Below are 9,538 nucleotides of genomic sequence, written 5' to 3' on the forward strand. Positions count from 1 at the left end.
CATTTGTTTTTATTTCCCTTTCTCTAGGAGGTGGGTCAAAAAGGATCTTGCTGTGATTTATGTGATAGAGTGTTCTGTCTATGTTTTCCTCTAAGACTTCTATAGTATCTGGCCTTACATTTAGGTCTTTAATCCATTTTGAGTTTATTTTTGTGTATGGTGTTAGGGAGTGTTCTAATTTCATTCTTTTCCATGTAGCTGTCCAGTTTTCCCAGCACCAGTTATTGAAGAGGCTGTCTTTTCTCCACTGTATATTCTTGCCTCCTTTATCAAAGATAAGGTGACCATATGTGCATGGGTTTATCTCTGTGCTTTCTATCCTGTTCCATTGATCTATATTTCTGTTTTTGTGCCAGTACCATACTGTCTTGATTACTGTAGCATTGTATTATAGCCTGAAGCCAGGAAGCCTGATTCCTCCAGCTCCTTTTTTCTTTCTCAAGATTGCTTTGGCTATTTGGGGTCTTTTGTGTTTCCATACAGACTGTCAATTTTTTTTTTCTAGTTCTGTGAAAAATCCCGTTCATAGTTTGATAGGGATTGCATTGAATCTGTAGATTGCTTTGAGTAGTAGACTCATTTTCACAATGTTCATTCTTCCAATCCAAGAATAAGGTATATCTCTCCATCTATTTGTATCATCTTTAATTTATTTCATCAGTATCTTATAATTTTCTGCATACAGGTCTTTTGTCTCCTTAGGTAGGTTTATTCTTGGATATTTTATTCTTTTTGTTGCAAAGGTAAATGGGAGTGTTTTCTTAATTTCACTTTCAGATTTTTTATCATTAGTGTATAGGAATGCAAGAGATTTCTGTGCATTACTTTTGTATCCTGCTACTTTACCAAATTCATTGATTAGCTCTAGTAGTTTATTTGTAACATCTTTAGGATCCTCTATGTACAGTTTAATGTCATCTGAAAACAGTGGCAGCTTTACTTCTTCTTTTCCTATTTGGGTTCATTTTATTTGTTTTACTTCTCTGATTGCTGTGGCTAAAGATTCCAAAATCATGTTGAATAATAGTGGCGAGGGTGGACAACCTTGTCTTGTTCCTCATCTTAGTGGAAATGGTTTCATTTTTTCACCATTGAGGATGTTGTTGGCTGTGGGTTTATCATATATGGCCTTCATTATGTTCAGGAAAGTTCCCTCTATGCCTACTTTCTGGAGGGCTTTTATCATAAATGGGTGCTGAATTTTGTTGAAAGCTTTCTCTGCATCTATTGAGATGATTATATAGTTTTTCTCCTTCAATTTGTTAATATGGTGTATCACATTGATTGACTTGTGTATATTGAAGAATCCTTGCATTTCTGGGACAAACCCCACTTGATCACGGTGTATGATGCTTTTAATGTGCTGTTGGATTGTGTTTGCTAGTACTTTGTTGAGGATTTTTGCATCTATGTTCATCAGTGATATTGGCCTGTAATTTTCTTTCTTTGTGACATCTTTGTCTGATTTTGGTATCAGGGTGATGGTGGCCTCAGAGAATGAGTTTGGGAGTGTTCCTCCCTCTGCTATATTTTGGAAGAGTTTGAGAAGGATAGGTGTTAGCTCTTCTCTAAATGTTTGATAGAATTCGCCTGTGAAGCCATCTGGTCCTGGGCTTTTGTTTATTGGAAGATTTTTATTCACAGTTTCAATTTCAGTGCTTGTGATTCGTCTGTTCAAATTTTCTATTTCTTCTTGGTTCAGTCTCAGGAGGTTGTGCATTTCTAATAATTTGTCCATTTCTTCCAGGTTGTCCATTTTATTGGCATATAGTTGCTAGTAGTAATCTCTCATGACCCTTCATATTTCTGCAGTGTTACTTCTCCTTTTTCACTTCTAGATATATTCATTTGAGTCTTCTCCCTTTTTTTCTTGATGAGTCTCACTAAAGGTTTATCAATTTTTTTTATCCTCTCAAAGAACCAGCTTTTAGTTTTATTGATCTTTACTATCACTTCCTTAATTGCTTTTTCATTTATTTCTGAACTGGTCATTATGATTTCTTTCCTTCTGCTAACTTTAGTGGGGGTTTTTTCTTCTTTCTCTAATTCCTTTAGGTGTAAGTTTAGGTTGTTTATTTGAGATGTTTCTTGTTTCTTAAGGTAGGATTGCATTGCTATAAACTTCCCTCTTAGAACTGCTTTTGCTGCATCCCATAGGTTTTGGGTCGTCCTGTTTTCATTACCATTTGTTTCTAGATATTTTTTTATTTCTGTTTTATTTCTTCAGTGATCACTTGGTTTTTAAGTAATGTATTGTTTAGCCTCCATGTGTTTGTATTTTTTACAGATTTTTTCCTGTAATTGATATCTAATCTTATAGCGTTGTGGTCAGAAAAGATACTTCATAAGATTGCAATTTTCTTAAATTTACCAAAGCTTGATTTGTGACCCCAGATATGATCTATCCTGGAGAATGTTCCATAAGCACTTGAGAAGAATGTGTATTCTGTTGTTTTACAATGGAATGTCCTATAAATATCAGTTAAGTCCATCTTTTTTAATGTATCTTTTAACGCCTGTGTTTCCTTATTTATTTTCAATTTGGATGATCTGTCCATTGGTGAAAGTGGGGTGTTAAAGTCCCCTACAATGATTGTGTTAATGTCAATTTCCCCTTTTATGGCTGTTAGTATTTGCCTTATGTATTGATGTGTTCCTATGTTGGGTGCAAAAATATTTACAATGTGATATATTCTTCTTGGATTGATCCATTCATTGATCATTATGTAGTGTCCTTCTTTGTCTCTTGTAATACTCTCTGTTTTAAAGTCTATTTTGTCTGATATGAGAATTGCTACTCCAGCTTTCTTTTCATTTCCATTTTCATGGAATATCTTTTTCCATCCCCTCACTTTCATTCTGCATGTGTCCCTAGGCCTGAGGTGGATCTCTTGTAGACACCATTTATATGGGTCTTGTTTTTTGTATCCATTCAGCCTTAGTCAGTCTATGTTTTTTGGTTGGAGCATTTAATGCATTTACATTTAAGGTAATTATCAGTATGTATGTTCCTATTACCATTTTTTAAATTGTTTTGGGTTTGTTATTGCAGGTCTTTTCCTTCTCTTGTGTTTCCTGCCTAGAGAAGTTCCTTTAGCATTTGTTGTAAAGCTGGTTTGGTGGTGCTGAACTCTCAGCTTTTTCTTGTCTGTAAAGGTTTTAATTTCTCCATCATATTTGAAGGAGATCCTTGCTGGGTAGAGTAATCTTGGTTGCAGGTTTTTCTCCTTCACCACTTTAAATATGTCCTGCCACTCCCTTCTGGTTTGCAGAGTTTCTGCTGAAAGATCAGCAGTTAACCTTATGAGGATTCCCTTGTGTTTTGTGTTGTTTTTCCCTGGCTGTTTTTAATATTTTGTCTTTCTATTTAATTTTTGATAGTTTGATTAATGTGTGTCTTGGTGTGTTTCTCCTTGGATTTGTCCTGTATGGGACTCTCTGTGCCTCCTGGACTTGATTAACTATTTCCTTTCCCATTTTAGGGAAGTTTTCAACTATAATCTCTTCAAGTATTTTCTCATTCCTTTTTTTTTTTTTCTCTTCTTCTTCTGGGACCCCTATAACTCGATTGTTGTTGTGTTTAATGTTGTCCCTTCAGTTGAAGGTCGCTTCAATTCTTTTCATTCTTTTTTCTTTATTCTGTCTGCAGTAATTATTTCCACTCTTTTGTGTTCCAGGTCACTTATCTGTACTTCTGCCTCAGTTATTCTGCTATTGATCCCTTCTACAGAATTTTTAATTTCATTTATTGTGTTGTTCATCACTGTTTCTTTTCTGTTTATTTCTTCTAGGTCCTTGTTAAACGTTTCTTGTATTTTTTCCATTCTATTTCTAAGATTTTGGATCATCTTTGCTATCATTATTCTGAATTCTTTTTCAGATGGACTGCCTATTTCCTCTTCATTTGCTAGGTCGGGTGGGTTTTTGCCTTGCTCCTTCATCTGCTGTGTTTTTCTCTGACTTCTCATTTTGCTTAACTTACTCTGTTTGGGGTCTCCTTTTTGCAGCCTGCAGGTGCATAGTTCCTGTTGTTTTTGGTGTCTGTCCCCAGTGGCTATGGTTGGTTCAGTGGGTTGTGTAGGCCTCCTAGTGGAGGGTACTAGTGCCTGTGTTCTGGTGGATGAGGCTTTATATTGTATTTCTGGTGGGCAGATCCATGTCTGGTGGTGTGAATTGGGGTGTCTGTGGCCTTATTATTATTTTAGGCAGCTTCTCTGCTAATGGGTGGGCTGTGTTCCTGTCTTGCTAGTTGTTTGGCATAGGATGTCCAGCACTGTAACTTGCTGGTAGTTGAGTGAAGCTGGGTCTTGTTGTTGAGATGGAGATTTCTGGGAGATTTTCGCCATTTGATATTACGTGTAGCTGGGAGGTCTCTTGTGGACCACTGTCTTTTACTTGGCTCTGCCAACTCAGAGGCATAGCCTTGACGCCTGGCTGGAGCACCAAGAGCCTGTCATCTGCATGGTTCAGAATAAAAGGGAGGAAAAAAAGCAAGCAAGAAAGAAGAAGATAAAATAAAGTTATTAAAATAATTATTTAAAAAAATTTTAAAGAAGAGTGCAACCAAACCAAAAAGCAAATCCACCAATGATAACAAGTGATAAAAGCTATACTTAAAAAAACATCAACAACAAGAAAAAAAAAGGACAGACAGAACCGTAAGACAAATGGTAAAAGCAAAGGTATACAGACAAAATCACACACAGAATCATACACATACACACTCACAAAAAGAGAAAAAGGGGAATATATATATATATCTTTGCTCCCAAAGTCAACCTCATCAATCTGTGATGATTCATTGTCTATTCAGGTATTCCACAGATGCAGGGTACATCAAATTGATTGTAGAAATTTAATCCACTGCTCCTGAGGCTGCTGGGAGACATTTCCCTTTCTCTTCTTTGTTTGCACAGCTTCCGGGCTTCAGCTTTGGATTTGATCTGGCCTCTGCGTGTAGTTCGCTGGACGGCGTCTGTTCTTCACTCAGACAGGACGGGATTAAAGGAGCCACTGATTTGCGGGCTCTGGCTCACTCAGGCCAGGGGGAGGGAGGGGTATGGGGCAATCCTGCGGTGGCAGAGGCCGGCGTGACGTGGGTTCTCCCGGGGAAGTTGTCCCTGGATCACGGGACCCTGGCAGTGGCAGGCTGCACAGGCTCCCTGGAGAGGAGGTGTGGATAGTGACCTGTGCTTTCACAGAGGCTTATTGGTGGCTGCAACAGCAGCCTTAGCGTCTCATGCCCGTCTCTGGGGTCCGTGATAATATCCACGGCTCGTGCCCATCTCTGGAGCTCCTTTAAGCTGTGCTCTTAATCCCCTCTCCTTGCGCACCAGGAAACAAAGAGGCAAGAAAACGTCTCTTGCTTCTTCGGCAGGTCCAGACTTTTCCCCAGACTCCCTCCCGGCTAGCTGTGGCGCACTAGCCCCCTTCTGGCTGTGATCATGCAGCCAAACCCAGTCCTCTCCCTGGGATCTGACCTCCAAAGCCCGATGCTCAGCTCCCAGCCCCGACCCATTCCACCGGGTGAACATACAAGCCTCTTGGGCTGGTGAGTGCTGGTTGGCACCGATCTTCTGTGCGTGAATCTCTCCGCTTTGCCCTCCACACCCCTGTTGCTGCTCTCTCCTCCGTGGTTCTGAAGCTTCCCCGCTCCACCACCTGGAGTCTCTGCCCACAAAGGGCCTTCCTAGTGTGTGGAAACTTTTCCTCCTTCACAGCTCCCTCTCACTGGTACAGGTCCCATCCATATTATTTTGTCTCTGTTTTTTCTTTTTTCTTTTTCCCTATCCAGGTACGTGGGGAGTTTCTTGCCTTATGGGATGTCTGACGTCCTCTGCCAGCATTCAGTAGGTGACCTGTAGGAGTTGTTCCACATGTAGATGTATTTCTGATGTATTTGTAGGGGGGAAGGTGATCTCCACATCTTGCTCTTCCACCATCTTGAAGCGCCGCCCCGTATTTAATTTTTGATAGTTTGATTAATATTTGTTTTGGCGTGTTTTTTCTTGGTTTTATCCTATATGGGACTCTCTGCGCTTCCTGGGCTTGGGTGGCTATTTCTTTTCCCATGTTATGGAAGTTTTCGACTATAATCTTTTCAAATATTTTCTCAGGGGCTTGCTCTTTCTCTTCTTCTTCTGGGACCCCTATAATTCGAATGTTGGTGCATTTAATGTTGTCCCAGAGGTCTCTGAGAGTGTTATCAATTCTTTTCATTCTTTATTCTTCTCCCTGGCAGTTATTTCCACCATTCTATCTTCCAGCTCACATATCCATTCTTCTGTCTCAGTTATTCTGCTATTGATTCCTTCTAGTATATTTTTCATTTCACTTATTGTGTTGTTTATCACATAATTCTTCTAGGACCTTGTTAAACCTTTCTAGTATTTTCTCCATTGTATTTTGAAGATTTTGGATCATCCTTACTATCATTACTCTGAGTATTTTTTCCAGGTAGTTTGTTTATTTCCTCTTCCTTTATTTGTTCTTGTGGGTTTTTACATTGCTCCTTTGTCTGCAACATATTTCTCTATCTTCTCTTTTTTTCTAACTTACTGTGTTTGAGGTTTACTTTCTGCAGGCAACAGGGTTGAAGTTCCTCTTGATTCTGGTGTCTGCTCCCAGTGGGTGAGGTTGGTCCAGTGGCTTGTGTAGGCTTCCTGGTGGGAGGGACTGGTGCCTGTGCTTTGGTGGGTGGAGCTGTATCTTGTCCCTCTAATGGGAAGGGCCATATCAGGTGGTGTGTTTTGGGATGTCTATGGACTTATTACAGCTTTGGGCAGCCTGTCTGCAGGTAGGTGGCCTTGTGCTCCTGTCTTGCTTGTTGTTTGGCATGGAGCATTCAGCACTGGGGCCTGCATGCACTTGGGTGGAGCTGGATCTTGGAGTGGACAAGGAGACCACTTGTAGAACTCTCACAGATTAAGATTCCCTGGGGCTGGGAATTCTCTGGCCTTCCAGGGTCCTGGACTCGGCACTCCCAGTCCAGAGACTCAGGCCCAAACCCCGGCCTGGTAACCAAGAACCCACAATCCACACAGCTCAGCAAAAATGTGAAAAATAAAAATGAAAAAGCCAAAAAAAGGAAAAAATAGGCGGGATGCAAACTACAGACATACAGAACCCAAGACAAATAGCAAAGACAAAAACAAGCAAACAGCAACAATTAGAAACAAACAAACAGGGACTTCCCTGGTGGCACAGTGGTTAAGAATCCGTTTGCCAAGGCAGGGGACACAGGTTCAAGCTCTGGTCCAGGAAGATTCCACATGCTGTGGAGCAACAAAGCCTGTGGGCCACAACTACTGAGCCTGTGCTCTGCAGCCCACGAGCCACAGCTACTGAGCCAGAGTGCCACAACGACTGAAGCCCACATGCCTAGAGCCTGTGCTCCACAATGAGAAGCCACCACAACGAGAAGCACGTGCACCACAACAAAAAGTAGCCCTCACTCGCTGCAACTAGAGAAAGCCTGTGTGCAGCAATGAAGACCCAATGTAGCAAAAAATAAATAAATAAATGTAAAAAATAACAAATGAACAAACAAAACCCCAGACAAATGGTAAAAGCAAAACCAAACAAATAAAAACAAAACAAAGAAGCAAACACATACAAAATAAGACACAAAGACAAAAGAAGACAGACAGAAGAGAAGACACAGGGAGGAGGTGATGTGGCTCCCGACGCACAGGCTCAGCGGCCATGGTTCATGGGCCCAGCCACTCAGCGGCATGTGGGATCCTCCCGGACAGGGACACGAACCCATGTCCCCTACATTGGCAGGCGGACTCTCAACCACTGTGCCACCAGGGAAGCCCAGCTTGAGGAATTTTGCCAGGGACTGAAAGCTGAAAAACACCAGTCAGAAGAACATAGAAAGATCTAGAAATACAGTGTTGAGAGGGCAGACAGCAGAAGCAAGAAGAACTACAATCCTGCATCCTGTGGAACAAAAACCACATTCACAGAAATATAGACAAATGAAAAGGCAGAGGGCTATGTACCAGATAAAGGAACAAGATAAAACCCCAGAAAAACAACTAAATGAATTGGAGAAAGGCAACCTTCCAGAAAAAGAATTCAGAATAATGATAGTGAACATGATCCCAGACCTCGGCAAAAGAACGGAGGCAAAGATCGAGAAGATGCAAGAAATGTTTAACAAAGACCTAGAAGAATTAAAGAACAAACAAACAGAGATGAACAATAAAATAACTGAAATGTAAGCTACACTAGAAGGAATCAATAGCAGAATAACTGAGGCAGAAGAACGGATAAGTGACCTAGACAAAAGAATGGTGGTATTCACTGTTATGGAACAGAATAAAGAAAAAAGAATGAAAAGAAATGAAGACAGCCTAAGAGACCCCTGGGACAACATTAAACGCAACAACATTCGCATTATACAGGTCCCAGAAGGAGAAGAGAGAAAGAAAGGACCAGAGGAAATATTTGAAGAGATTATAGTCGAAAACTTCCCTAACAAACATGGGAAAGGAAATAGCCACCCAAGTCCAAGAGGTGCAGCGAGTCCCATACAGGATAAACACAAGGAGGAACATGCTGAGACACATAGTAATTAAATTGGCAAAAATCAAAGACAAAGGAAAATTATTGAAAGCAGGAAGGGAAAAATGACAAATAACATACAAGGGAACTCCCATAAGGTTAACAGCTGATTTCTCAGCAGAAACTCTACAAGCCAGAAGGAAGTGGCATGATATACTTAAAGTAATGAAAGGGAAGAACCTAATACCACGATTACTCTACCTGGCAAGGATCTCATTCAGATTCGATGGAGAAATCAATAGCTTTACAGACAAGCAAAAGCTAAGAGAATTCAGCACCATCAAACCAGCTCTACAACAAATGCTAAAGAAAATTCTCTAAGTGGGAAACACAAGAGAAGAAAAGGACCTACAAAAACAAACTCAAAACAATTAAGAAAATGGTCATAGGAACACACATATCAATAATTACCTTAAACGTGAATGGATTAAATGCTCCAACCAAAAGACACAGGCTTGCTGAATGGATACAAAAACGAGACCCATATATATGCAGTCTACAAGGGAGCCGCTTCAGACCTAGGGAAACATACAGACTGAAAATGAGGGAATGGAAAAAGTTATTCCGTGCAAATGGAAATCTAAAGAAAGCTGGAGTATCAATATTCGTATCAGATAAAATAGACTTTAAAGAATGTTACAAGAGACAAGGAAGGACACTACCTAATGATCAAGGGATCAATCCAAGAAGAAGATATAACAATTATAAATACATATGCACGCAACATAGGAGCACCTCAGCACATAAGGCAACTCCTAACAGCTCTAAAGAAGAAATCGAGAGTGACACAATAATAGTGGGTGACTTTAACACCTCACTTACACCAATGGACAGATCATCCAAAATGAAAATAAATAAGGAAACAGAAGCTTTAAATGACACAATAGACCAGATAGATTTAATTGATATTTATAGGACATTCCATCCAAAAACAGCAGATTACACTTTCTTCTCAAGTGCACATGGA

This window comes from Monodon monoceros, unplaced genomic scaffold (genome assembly GCF_005190385.1).
Source record: "Monodon monoceros isolate NGI ecotype Baffin Bay Population unplaced genomic scaffold, NGI_Narwhal_1 Super_Scaffold_22, whole genome shotgun sequence".
Classification (NCBI taxonomy): domain Eukaryota; kingdom Metazoa; phylum Chordata; class Mammalia; order Artiodactyla; family Monodontidae; genus Monodon; species Monodon monoceros.